The sequence below is a fragment of the Antechinus flavipes genome, chromosome 5 (assembly GCF_016432865.1).
Source record: "Antechinus flavipes isolate AdamAnt ecotype Samford, QLD, Australia chromosome 5, AdamAnt_v2, whole genome shotgun sequence".
NCBI classification, from domain to species: Eukaryota; Metazoa; Chordata; class Mammalia; order Dasyuromorphia; family Dasyuridae; genus Antechinus; species Antechinus flavipes.
In genome coordinates, this window is record NC_067402.1 from 62,994,301 (window position 1) to 63,008,278 (window position 13,978).

At 34.2% G+C, this 13,978-nt stretch overlaps 1 protein-coding gene across 9 annotated transcripts in view; it reads right to left on the bottom strand.

The window, feature by feature from the left end:
- ABI1 (abl interactor 1) overlaps positions 1 to 13,978 on the bottom strand; it is a 92,335-nt gene that overhangs the window by 50,955 nt on the left and 27,402 nt on the right. The gene's annotated exons all lie outside the window — the stretch shown is intronic.

The following is a 13,978-nucleotide window of genomic DNA, read 5'->3' on the forward strand; positions in this document are numbered from 1 at the left end:
CCATTTGAGTTTGAAAGCACTACTCTACATACTTCTTTATAAGGTTCCACAATTCTGTCCACAATTATCTGCCTTTAGTCTTTCCTTTGCCTTTATAGTGAAATCACAGTATCCAGAACAAAGAGGGGAAAATCATGTCCCCACAATTAAAATTTCCTACTGGCTATCTTTAAAAGCCAACTCAATATATATAAAATTTCAAAGTTTATTCACAAACAAAATTAATACAGTTAAAATTATAAGGGAAATAATTAACTGAAGAAAAAATATCTGCATAAAGTTCTTCTAATAAATGTATGCTATCTAAGACATAAGGAATTGATTCAAACATATACTAGTAAAAATAAAATCCTATTTTATATAGTATATATTTGTATATTGTATATATTACATATTGTATTGTATTGTATATATTATATATACACACAATATATATTATATAATTTATTTTAAAAAATCCTTGTTGATAAAAAAAAAATTAAGTTGAAAAAAAATTTTTTTTTAATTCCTTGTTGATTGACATCCTAATTTCTCCCAGTACTCTCCCTTACTAGTAGTTAATGGACTAGGAAAATCCTGTAAACTTCCCAGGCAGAAGAGGAGAAACAAGGAAGCAAAAATATTCTAAAGAACTAAGCTTCTGTACTTTGTTTCAGTTTTATAGTTCTGTTTTCTCTCCTCAAAACATTTTGAGTTCTTCCTGACAAAAGGTTGCAAACGAACTTTTAAAATCTTTTTGCTTGATCTGCATTTCCTTTTACATGACTAATATAGAAATGTCTTGCATGATTGCACATGTATAATCTATATAACACTGTTTACCATCTAAGGGTAGGGAGAAAGAATGGTTAAAAAGAAATAATTTGAAACAATTTTTTTTCAAAAGTAAATGTTAAAAACTGTTTTTATATGTAATAGGGAAAAATAAAATATTTTGTAAAAAGGGAAAAAAAGCAATAGAAGAAGGCTACCTCTAAAAAGTTCAGTTAGGTACAAACATCAGTCATAGTTCAAATAATACCTTTAGAGGGAAAAAGGAAAATAAATGCAAAACTACCACACCCAGTTATAGGTTAATAATATAACTTAATTCAACAAATTCACTAGACCTCTAAACCATGCATTTCATTGTACTAGCCACCTGTGTGCTGCTGTCACAAACTATTAAACACATTCACTGCCATAAATGAGCTTCAAGTATATTTTAGTTAGAAAGCAAAAATGAAAAGCAGGTTTCAAATAGCAGTAAAGCACATACGTCAAATAATGGACTAAATAAAATGAGTCCATCCAAACTGGACAAAGGTTGAAATGAAAGCTTTTCAAAGAAATGGTCAATGATACACTTGCTAAAGAATTGGAAAGATGCCCATCAATTGGGAAATGGCTCAATAAGTTATAGTATATGAAAGTAATAGAATATTATTGTTCTATATAAAAAATGATGAATGAGCTGATTTTAGAAAGGCATAAAAAAATTTACACAAACTGATTTATAGAAACAAGTACAACTGGGAATAAGTGCACAGTAACAGCAAAACTGTGTGATGATCAACTATTAAAGATTTGGTTCTTCTCAAGGGTTCAATGATCTAAGACAATCCCAATAAACTTTGAATAAAAATGTCATCTGCATCCAGAGAGAGAACTAGGGAGAAAAAAATCTGCCAGTTCTTTGCAAGAACATACTGAGTCACCATGTCAGAGAATGGTGAATTCTAGAGCCCACTTTCTGCGTCATTTTCCTCCAATTATAGCTTGGATTAGTTTTATTTCAATTCATTCATTACCGAAGCTAATTTTTGCCTTTTCTTCCACTAGCACTCTTGACCCTAAACCTCTCCTTGTTCTACAGAACTCTCTCTTCAAGATTCATTATATCCCCTTCCTAGCTCCTTGCATGATGACTGTGCACAAATGCAGATCTTCCCTTGTCCAAAAACAAAAAGAAAAATTTTCCACTGACACTCTTTCCTTCAAATTACTAAGATCTAAAGTAAACTTCTAGGAGGGTTCTAAGCTTAGCTGGTTCTTCTATCTCCTTATCAGCCTCCCAGCTCATCTCAGCCCTCTCTATAATCCATCCCCAGCTGCCAAAGTGATAAACCTAGAACTCATGTCTGACCACAGCAAAATCTTTGGCCCTCCACACTCCAATGCCAGCCTTGTTCCTCTAGAATAAAATATGAGCCCTTCTGTTTGACACTTTCCCAATCTGTACCCAGTCTAACTTTCTTAAGTTTCTCACTCACCTTCATATCAAATTAGCATGGTCACCCTAAGCTACTTATTACTGCTTAACACAATATCATTTCATATCTTCTGTTTTTATTCCATGTCTGGAATGCCCATTCTCACCTCCTCACTCCTCACTCACAGAACCAGGAGATCATTTTATACGATCACAAGATTATATGATGATCAATTCTGATGGATGTGGCTCTCTTCAACAATGAGATGACTCAAACGCGTTCCAATTGTTCAGTGATGAAGAGAGCCAGCTACACCCAGAGAGAGGACTGTGGGAACTAAGGGTGGATCACAACATAGTGTTTTCACTCTTTTTGTTGTTTGCTTGCATTTTATTTTCTTTCTAATTTTTTCCCTTTCTGATTTGATTTTTCTTGTGCAATAAGAAAACTAAATAAATATGCGTGAATTTACTGGATTTAACATATTTTTACCATGTTTAACATATATTGGATTATTTGTTGGAGGAAGAAAAATTGGAACACAAGGTTTTGCAAGGATTAATGTTGAAAAATTATCCACGCTGAATAAAGACAGGCTTAGAGAGACTTACATGAACATTGCTAAGTGAAATGAGCAGAACCAGAAGATTATTATATACCTCAACAATGATACAGTATGAGGATGTATGTTGATGGAAGTGGATTTCTTTGACAAAGAAATCTAACTCAGTCCAACTTATCAATGATGGACAGAAGCAGCTACACCCAAAGAAAGAACACTGGGAAATGAATGTAAACTGTTTGCATTTTTGTTTTTCTTCCCAGGTTATTTCTACCTTCTGAATCCAACTCTCCCTGTGCAACAAGAGAACTGTTCGGTTCTGTACACATATATTATATCTAGGATATACTGCAACATATCTAGCATATATAGGACTGCTTGCCATCTGGGGGAGGGAGTGAAGGGAAGGAGGGGAAAAATCGGAATAGAAGTGAGTGCAAGGAATAATGTAAAAAATTACCCTGGCATGGGTTCTGTCAATAAAAAGTTATTTAAAAAAAAAAAAAAGAAAAAGAAAAATTATCCACGCATATCTTTTTTGAAAATTAAAAAGCTTTAATGAAATAAGTAAATAAAGAGAAAGTTCCAAGTTTAAATCCCTTCCCCTATACAGAGCCTTTCCTGATGCCCCTCAGCTGCCAACATTTCCCATAATAAACAAAGTACTTTCTATCGGATATCCATTTTTCACCATATATGTGTTGCTTCATCTGCAAATAATTTCAGATTCTATCTTGACAATTTCTCATAGCCTTTGTTTTTTCTCTAGTCCCACTGCTACCATCTGGGATAGTCCAGACCTTCATTACTTCTTTCTGGACAACTGTAGCATCTTAGCAGATGTTTCCTTTCTATTCTTCCCTCTTCCACATGCCACTGACAAACATTATTCATTTTAGACAGTCAGTTTTGTCTATCTACTCTCACCTCTAAATCCTTCAATGTTTAGTGGTCTGTCTGAAATTCAAGGCTCTACTCTGTTACTCTACCTCTCCTATCTACTCCCATTATCCCTTCCCCACCTCTACATATAAACTGGCTTGCACTCTATTCCCAGCAACTTAATTATTGCTTTAGGAAAACAGGTGTGTTACCTCAAACCATATGAATCTGTCCTCAGATACTTAATAGCTGTGTGACCTTGGGCAGTTCACTTAACCTCTATTTACCACAGTTTTCTCAACTGTAAAATGGGGATAACAATACCTATTTCTCAGAATTATTGTAAAGATCAACAAGATAATAAATGTAAAGCACTTAGCATGGTTTCTGGCATGTAGTAAATGCTATATGAAAGTTGGCCATTATTAGTTGGTCCTAGAGAAAAGGGTTAGCAACCACAGGAGTCCCTGAGTAGTAACATTAGAATAGTAATGTTTGGCACTTTAGAAAAGTCACTTTAGCAGCTGTGTGAAAGAAGTCCAAGTCCTCATTCCTGTCCATACCAGAAGTTCCAACCTTAAGAAAATAGCATTTAACCTGATCCCCATTACTCCTTTTTCTTCTCCACCTCTGTACCTTTCCTTCCAGGATCACCTCAGTCACCATGTCTTCATGAAGCCTTCTCTGAAAACAGAAATTCTTCTAGGTACTTGTTATCTATTGGGCATAATGTTGTGCATTTAATATAAGATTAACAAATGTATATAGTAGAAAAAAAATCTCTTTGTCTAAACTTTCAAAAAGTCTATGTTCAGCTGCATTTGGACCATCAACTACTCTAAAATTTTGACTGTAATTTTATGAAGATTTATCTAAACCCCTTAAACATAAAGAACCAAGCATTTATTAAGCACCTATACTACATGTCAGGCATGTGATAGGTATAGTACAAATATCTCATATGATCTTCAAAACAACTTTTATGACATAGGGCTAACTGAAGCAGAAAGGGATTAAAAAATTTATTCAGGGTTATACAGCTAAGTGTCTCGGGGCTCAAGTGAACTCAGTTCTTCCTAATTATATCTGGTGCTCTACCCATTTCACTAACTAGTTGCCTCCAACTCAAGAAGTTCTTATCTTAGGATCTATGAACTTCGATTTTTTATTTGTTTTAATAGTTTAATAATTTTCAATAAAATTTGTTTTCTTTAACCTATATTGGCTTGCTTGCTATGTAGAGAAGGGTTGAGAAGAGAATGGAGAGGAAGAAAAATCTGGAACACAAGGTATTGCAAAGGTAAATGTTGAAAACTATCTTTGCATGCATTTGAAAAAATAAAAAGCTATTATAAAAAATGAAATGAAATGAAATTTTAAAAATAATGCCAGGAAGGGATCCATGACACAAAAATGGTGAACAACTTCTGCTCTAGTTCAGGTATTAGTTCAGCTATTTTATGGTCAAATTACAGAATTTTATTCTCCACACACTCCATTCACATAAAACAGAAAAACTAAATCTTTAATGGAGCCATCAATACCCAGAAATTTTGATTCACTGTGACGTTTTAAGTCATTTTTAGGGAAAAAAAAGAATCCAACCAACGACTAGATGGGGCAAATTACTTTGTCTCTGTATTATATATAATATTCAAGACAGAAAATCTTATAAATATTGGGCCCACTCAATTTTCCCATTATGAAAAATTCAGTAACATACTAGTATGAGAAATAGATGTGTTAAACATTATTCTTCAGGCTATCAAACTCTTATCCCTCACAATCTTATGAAATTTGCCTGTTTGAGGTAGGGCACACATTGTGAAGTAACTCGCCCAAAGTCATACAAAAGTAGAGGTAAAATCTGAAGTCCAACATTTAAACCCCAAGTTGAACAATCTTTTCATTGTTCAACAGTACCTCTCAAAAAGTGAAACTAAGATTTAGGAGGCATATGTGTTTCAAATGCCATTTTCTATACATTATTGTCATATCCTGATAATCCTTATGTGTTTCTGAGGTTAAATGAGAAAAGAATTTTTAAGAAAGAAGAGATAAACTGAGAAGCACATCAGGAGTTCAAAGACTCATGAATATCATTTTATATTTTTCTTAATTAATCTGGGAACTTCCTTTCTCTGTTGAATTGTTTTATCAATAGAATTCTCAAAGCAGGCTGAATACTTATTCATAAGATTCTAACACTTACAAACTTTATTTGAATATAACAAAACATCACAGGAATCTTTTATAAATTAGCATAAGAAAGCAACACTGAGAAATCTAGATGAAGTAAGTACAGAAGGAAGAAAACCTCTCCAACTTTTTTCTTTAAACACAGATTTACTTAAACTATAGTTCATTTGAATAAGACTTATAAAGAAATGGCACACATGGCATCTGGGATTAAAAATATTTACATTTCATTGAAGAGGAAGAGAAAAAAAATCTGACCTTAAAATTCTCCATATACCTTTGAGTTAGGCTTAAGTACTAGAAGAGTTAGAGCTAGAACAGGGACTGTACCCAATCTTTCATTGTTTCAGAAAATTCCTAGATAAGGAACTTTGGGTCTTTGCAACTCAGTCTTTAAAAAGTTGCCTACAATTCTAAGTTAAGTGACTTGCCCAGTTATACAACTAGGATTCATCAAAAGGCAACACATGAATCCAGTTCTTCCTGACTCCAAAGATGGTTTATCTATCTATTTCAACAATAAAACATAATTAAGTTCAGCAATATTATCTAAAAGGCTGTATTTCCTGCAATGAAAATATCTGTGAGAAGTCTATTTGCGTATCCACTTGACAAAGGAAGGAAAGAGAGATGTGTCCATTTTCTAAATATATATTATTACAGTGAATCTCAGGATCTACAAATGATCCAGATAGTCTAAACATTGCTTATTCTGGGTTATCTGAAGTCTTCTCTTCTCTCCTTCCCCCCCCACCCCCCGGAGTCCCAAAACTAAACAGGTTAATACTATACCTATACAGGTTGGACTACATGATCACCAAGATTCCTTCCAAACTTCAAATTCAATGATTTTGCTCCGAATCCTCCTTGCTCTATTCCTGAACTTCCTAATTCTGCCAGAAAAAAAGTCTAGAACCATAGATTTAAGAGACAGAAGGCATCAATCAAACCCCCTCACTTTGCAGGTGAGAAAACTGAAGAAAAAAAAAAAAAAAAAAAGCAAAAATCCAGATAAGCAGATATGGCTAAGTATAGGACAATGCTAATTTAGAGTCATTACATCTGGACATTCACAGACTCAGAACTAAAGTGCTGGCTATATGAATGGAAGGAGAAGACCAGATTTAACAAATGCCTGACCATCTGAGATTAGGGAAAGTCAGAAGGATTCAAGGATAATACCAAGTTACAAATCTAGGAGAACAGAAAAATGGTGGTACGTCTGAATGAAATAAGAGAGGTTATGAAGAAGATTTGGGGAGTGAGAATAATGAGTTCTATTTTGAACATGTTGAGTTTGAGATATTGCCAGGACATTCAGTCTGAAATGTGCACCTGATAAAGTTGGTGATACAAAAATGAAGTTCAGGAGAAAAACTGGGGCTGGATACGGAACTAAGAATCACCTGAACAGAGGGATAATTAAACCAGAATAGAAAAAGATAATTAAACCTATGGAAGATAACAATGAGGAATTTGACTGATCTCTCAGCTCTAAATTCAAGATCTTAAAAGATATATTTAATATATCAAAACCTATTTTATCCTTCAGATCAAGAAAATAAACGAAGTTGAAAGGAAAGCAAGAATAATTATTTTCTGACACAACCCAAATTTCAAAATATGAGAATCACAAAGTTACTACTTAGAATCTACTAATGGATTTATCTTGAATGACAAATACCTATTTTAATTCCATTTAATAATAGCTATACATTTATGAAATCTCTATGTGTCAAATTTGGGTTCTTTTATTTTCCTTCCCTATCTATGGTAAGTGTTCAGTCAAGGATATTTAATAGCTGAGTCTGTGTGCAGTGCTATGGGAGTACTAAAGTTTAAAGTCTGACCCAGTTTATACAACTTGTTCAAGTTTTACCTCTTTGCAATTTGTCAAGCTTATAATTATGCCAATATAAAAATATTTCTTTTGTTGATGTTTAACAATAATTTGGGGTTTATCACTAGAGTCACAAAAAAAATTAACAATAACAAAAAAGGCAAAAATTGCAAGAGTTAAAATCAAAAGAAAATAAATAAAAGAATGCCTCATTTAAATTTACAAATGTCAAAAACTATTAGTTATGTTTAACATTGGTCCTTTTTTCTTTTTTCTTTTTGAGGCAATTGGGGTTTAGTGACTTGCTCAGGGTCATACAGTTAGGACGCCTTAAATGTCTGAAGCCGGATTTGAACTTGTGTCCGTTCTCCTGACTCCAGGGCTGTTGCTCTTTCCACTGTGCCATGTAGCTGCTCCCTATTAGTTATTTTTAAAAGCATATTTTTAAAATAAAAGACCGACCTATGTGACATATGCTATATACAATTACTTTTTTAAAGTTGTGTTTATCTTAGTTTGCAATGTCTAACAGTAATATATTTGCCTCTATTTTTCCCCCTGAGGCAATTGGGGTTAAGTAACTTGCCTAGAGTCACATGGCTAGTCAGTGTTATGTGTCTGAGTTCAAATCTGTTTGAACTCAGGTCCTCCTGACTTTAGGGCTGGTGTTCTATCCACTGCACCAATTAGCTGCCCCTATTTTTTTTAAATATAAAAGAAAACTTGACTGACAAATTACTAATGTAGGTAATGTCTAAATACCTGCTGTTATGCTTAATGTAACAAATATAATATCTCTTCAGTATGTGCAGCTCACAATCCTTCCATGTTTCAAATCTTAGCCTATTATTGTCTTCTTCTCTTCTCCCTAATTTCTCTAAAAAACTCTGTGCAATAGTCAGAAGTTTTACTCTAGGGTTGTTGGATTTTTTTAAATGTTGTTTTCAAAATAATCCTGAGCATAATAATATAAAACTAGAGCTGTAAATAAATCTTCTTTTACTTTTATTACATGTCTAGCCCACCTCCTTTTCTAGTTATATGTTCATAATTCCCTGTCTCCAGGATCAAATATAAAATCCTGTTTGGCTTTTAAACTGCTTCATTACCTGGCTCCTTCCTACCTTTTCCCTACTTTTTCTTGTATATTATACTGAGTGTCCCAACTCTCTTTAAGTGTCTTCACTGGCTGTTCCTCTTATATGGAACCTCTTCTCTCTTCCTTTTGGCATCTTAACTTCCCTGATTTCCTTAAAGTTCTCAGCTGAACTCTCATCTTCTACAAGAAGCCTTTCCAGTCCTCCTGAATCTTAGTGCCTTCTGAGATTACCCCCAAATTCATACCATAACAGTGGTAAAGTAATCTTCTATTAAAAAGCAGTCATTTTTGATGAAGTATAGATTTGGGGTACCTAAATGAAGTTAGGGTTTAGTTGAGGTCTAGTGGCAGGTTTGGGGTACAGGAAGTCAAAAAGAGCTCCCCTGCAACCCCCTCAGAGGTCTAGTAGAGGTGCGAGTCCCCACCCAATAAAGGCATTTATTGGCCTGAGAGCTAGATTGATAAAAGAGGTTTATTATTGGGTTTGGAAGGAGATACATAAGGAGGGCACAAGACAGAGGGTCCAGAGTACAGAGGGTCCTCATATGGCTAGCATGTTTGGGACCTCTGCAAAGAGGGGGTTCCCAGCGTGGCCCTTTTATAATAGGAGATTTAGCTAGAGGGGCTTTTTGGGTGTAGCCCCAAAGTTGGCTCAGATCTGGGTGGGGCTGGAAGAGGCCTGGATCTACAATAGGAATACAAAGGGACCAGGATTTGTGAGTTAAAGGGTAATTACATTAACTAGGAGGGGGTGGGAATCTAGAAAGCAATCTTTCCCACATCAATTTTCATGTTGAATAATGTTATTTTCCATGTCCGGTATCTTCATATAGGATTACATATACATAAAGATATGAAGTTTGTGAATTAAGATTTTCCATGGTCATTACAATGTTCCTCTACCCCCACTTTCACATTCAAGTCACTAAGCATTATTTTAAGATTTCATCAAGTTCATCATTAAATTTACTACTTCATTTTTATGATCTACTTCTCTTCGTGGTGATCTATTGTTTATACTTATCCAAAAGCAAATCAAGTGTCACAGGAAGTGATCTTTCTTGTCTGAGAAGAGGATGAAGCCCACTCTTTTTACTTGCCTGTGAAGAAAATATTAGGCTGACACATCTGTTTAACCACAACATATCTGTCTTTTGATACCCATTTTAGTGAGAATGGCAATTTATAATAGTAGAGGACTGATAACAGATTCACTTGTTACAAAAAGCAGCACAATTACAATAAAGTTAATTTCTACACAGTAGCACTCAAAATGTTATATTTATATAAGATTCACTAAAAGAAAAAGTGAGAGAACATATCCTAGCTTTAAAGTAAATTTAAAAGCTGTGCCCTGTATTAGCTGATTTTTGTCTCTAGTTAAGTGAGATGTGAAGACAATAAATAACTGGCTAAGTTTACAAAACTACTTATTTAGTAGTACTCATCTAAAGCAGAGGTTAGCAAACTATGGGCCAACAAGCCAAATATGGTTCACTTACAACATAAATAACTATTTTAGCTCAAAAGCCACACAGAAAAAAGCAGTGACTGATCTCTGATGTACTCTAAACCAAAGCTTTATCAAATAGATCTCAAACAACTATGGTCACTTGGGGAATCTACCACATTGGTTTATTTTATCGGGAATAAAAGATCTATGATATAAGTAAGGCTTCATATCAGGTCAAACCATGAGATCCAGGACCACTGAAGATTTCTTAAATTTTATCTAGCACTTTTTACTCCTAAGGCTTAAAAAAAAAATCTACTCTAACTTTAACCAATACCTTACCACCATGTTTAGATATAAAGTCTGGAATGTATTATTGATTAATTTTTATGGGTGAAGAAAAGCATTATGTACACTAAGTGCAGCATATATATTATTCATAGTACAAGCAGAATCACCAAAATAAATTACTATTCAGGGAAGGACTATCAAGGACACAAACTAAAAAATAAATTATAAAAATTTACCTGAACTTTAACAAAATTCCTTTCAGCAAATTCATTTTAGCAAAAGTTTCCAGACAAAACAAGCCTTTAGTTACATACCAATGGTCATAGACAGGCATAATTGCTCTTTCATTTAACCATTCTTTCCAAAATAGCAGTTTTCCTTTCTTCTGGGGATTGGAATTCTCTTGAAAAATTCAACTCAATAACTCAAATTGAATAATACCTATAATTATAGTTCATAATTCAGATTGAATATAATTATTCAATTATAATTAGATATCTATATGCTAAATCCAAATAACATATAACATATGTGCGTATTCAATCACAATATTGAGGCATGGAGATCTGGGGAAATCCTTTGGCAATTTTTTACATGCTTGTTTGATGTGTAATGCAAAACATTTATTTCTAGTTTTAAGATATAATTAGATTAACTGAAATATTTCCCTAGCACTCTCAGGCTTTTGCCACTGAACTTCCAGCTGCCTTCTCCTTCTTCCCACAAAATCCTATCCTTCTTCCATTACTGAGTTCCTTCTGCAGCCTTCATTTGAAGGAATGGCCCAAATAGGCCATCTTTCATTCTTTGGACTTTGCCCCCATATTCCCATGGGTATTAGATGTCCTCCATTCCCCCATTCTTTTTCATTCCTTTTATGTGTTGTTTTACTTCATTATAGTGTAAGCTCTTCCAAAATAGAGATGGTCTTTTTTGCCAAAATGTTTCCCTATCACTTATCACCATGCCTACAATACATTAATTGCTTAATAAATGTTTGTAGGGGCAGCTAGATGGCGCGGTAGAAAGTGTACTGGCCCTGAAGTCAGGAGACCTGAGTTCAAATCAGGTCTCAGACATTTAACACTTCCTGGCTGTGTGATCCTGGGCAAGTCACTTAACCCTAATTGCCTCAATAAAATAAATAAATAAATAAATAAATATTTGTAGACATGATTCAGTTTTCTTAAGTTCATGTCCAGTATTTTCCTCCCCCATATATAAAAAGTTTGTAGTGTTAGGATTTTTTCTCCTAAAACTACTCTTGATTTTACATAGAAAAGTATGAATGAGGAAATGCCTCTGTCATGTCATTCAGATCACTAGAAAAGAGCTTTGGTTCAATATCCTGCCATAATGACCTACTCAGGGAGACACTCCAGTGGTCCTACTTCTAAACTCTCCCTTGGCAAGTTTAATAGTATGTACTTACAACCTACTGAATAGCTAAGTGGCACAGTGTAGTAAGAGTGCCCAGAGTCTCAACTTTCTGAGTACATATCTAGTCTCAGATGCATACTAGCTGCGTGACTTCAAACAAGTCACTTGTTTGCCTCAGTTCCTTATCTATAAAATGAACTGGAGTTTAAAAAGAAAAGGAGGGAGGGAGGGAGGAAGGGAGGAGAAGGCAAACCACTTTGCCAAGAAAATCCCAAATGGAGATGCAATAGAAACAACAATAACTACCTAACAAGCAATTCAATTATCACTTTTCTATTGATAGCTCTCTCAATTCTTATTTCAAAGCCAGATCTTGTCCTGCAATATAAACCCTCAACTCAAAACACATGTTGAAATCTATAAAGCTATAATCCCCATTCATCTTTGCCCTAACTTTTTGATTTCTGCCCAATTTCACTACTATTTACAAAACTTTGAATGTTGGAAAGCTTGATGTCATCCGTGACAGCCTTTTCCTTTATTATTAACATCCAACTAGTTACCAAGTACTGTATGTTCTAACTCAGAAATTCTCTCCACTTCCAACACCTTTTTTCTACCAGTCTCAAACCATGTAACAGTTTCTCAAAACAGTCTGCAAAAATATATTTTTCTCTTCTATTCCATAATCACAATGCTCCCTCCACCAGATTAATCTTCCCTCTATAAAGATCTGATTGAGCAAATCACTTCTCTGTTCAAAACACTTCAATAGTCTTTGCCTACAACCTATCCTTAGAATAAATCTACCCAAGACTTTTTCAATTCAAATCCTAATCCATCCTTCAAGAACAAGCTCAAATTCAAAAGCCCAAGGACTATTTTGTACTGGCTCTTATTTTCTTTTATGCACTTATCATGATATATTTTGGATTAGTTATACAATCCGTATAGTATAATACCAGGAAAACAGGAATTCTATCTTTGCAAATATGTTCACACAAATGCTCTTAAGTATTTACTGAACTGAATTAGACACAGGAACCAAACTCTTATACTCCTTTTGTATCCCACAGTGTGAGAAATAGGTCAGTATAGTGGTAACTCAATTAACAAATATTCTGGAAACAAAACTCCTTTATAAACCTAAAATACTTAAAAACAAACAAAAACTTTTCAAACTTTATAAATTTTTTTAAAGCTTTTTTAGACCTGATGAATAATAGTATCTTTTAAAAGAGTTTTGTCCTATTCAGATAGAATAAACCAAATTGAACCTCAGCCAAAATGAATTCTTTTCCTAGACCTCCCTTCTGCATAGGTCACTCTGTATCCCAGCCCCACGAGGCTCCATTTCAATACCCTAAAGTTCACTTCATATGTAGTCATTTTTTAGTCACTAACACTTGTTAATTACACGTGAAAGTTTGAATCAACATGTTAGACCACTTGTAGTTTAAGCTTTTATCTTTAAAACTGTAGAATTAAACATTTTTTCTTTACTGATAGATTTCAAGCTTTGGAGGATAAGTAAAGGAAGAAGGCCAGAATGGCACTGATTTATTTCTTTTAGATTCCCCACCCTTCCTCCAAAAAATTGATCAATCAAGTACCTACTATGCTTTAAGCACCATGCTAATGGCAAAAAAAAAAAAAAAAGGAAAAATGAATAGTTCCTGCTCTCAAGAGATTTATATTCTATTGAGAGAGAAAATATGTATACATATAAGCAGATTAAAAAAATAAAACTACATAAAAAGTAATTGCAAGTTATTGAAGAGGCACCAGAAGCCTAGGGAGATCAGAATAACCTTATATAGAAAGTGGTGCTAGAACTAAATTTTGAAAGATCCTCGGGATTCTAAAATGGTGACATTGAGTTACTACATTCCAGACATGGAGGAGACAGAATACCAAGCAAATCAGTTCAGCAAGAAAAGCAGATGGTAATCTTTCTAGCGATCAGATTCCCAACAGTAGTGTCATCCTCTTCATTTCTGCCTCACCCCAAGCATCTAATCTGTTGCCAAACCAGTTTTATGGCCACCACCCTCATTACTTATTGCCTGACCTATTGCAA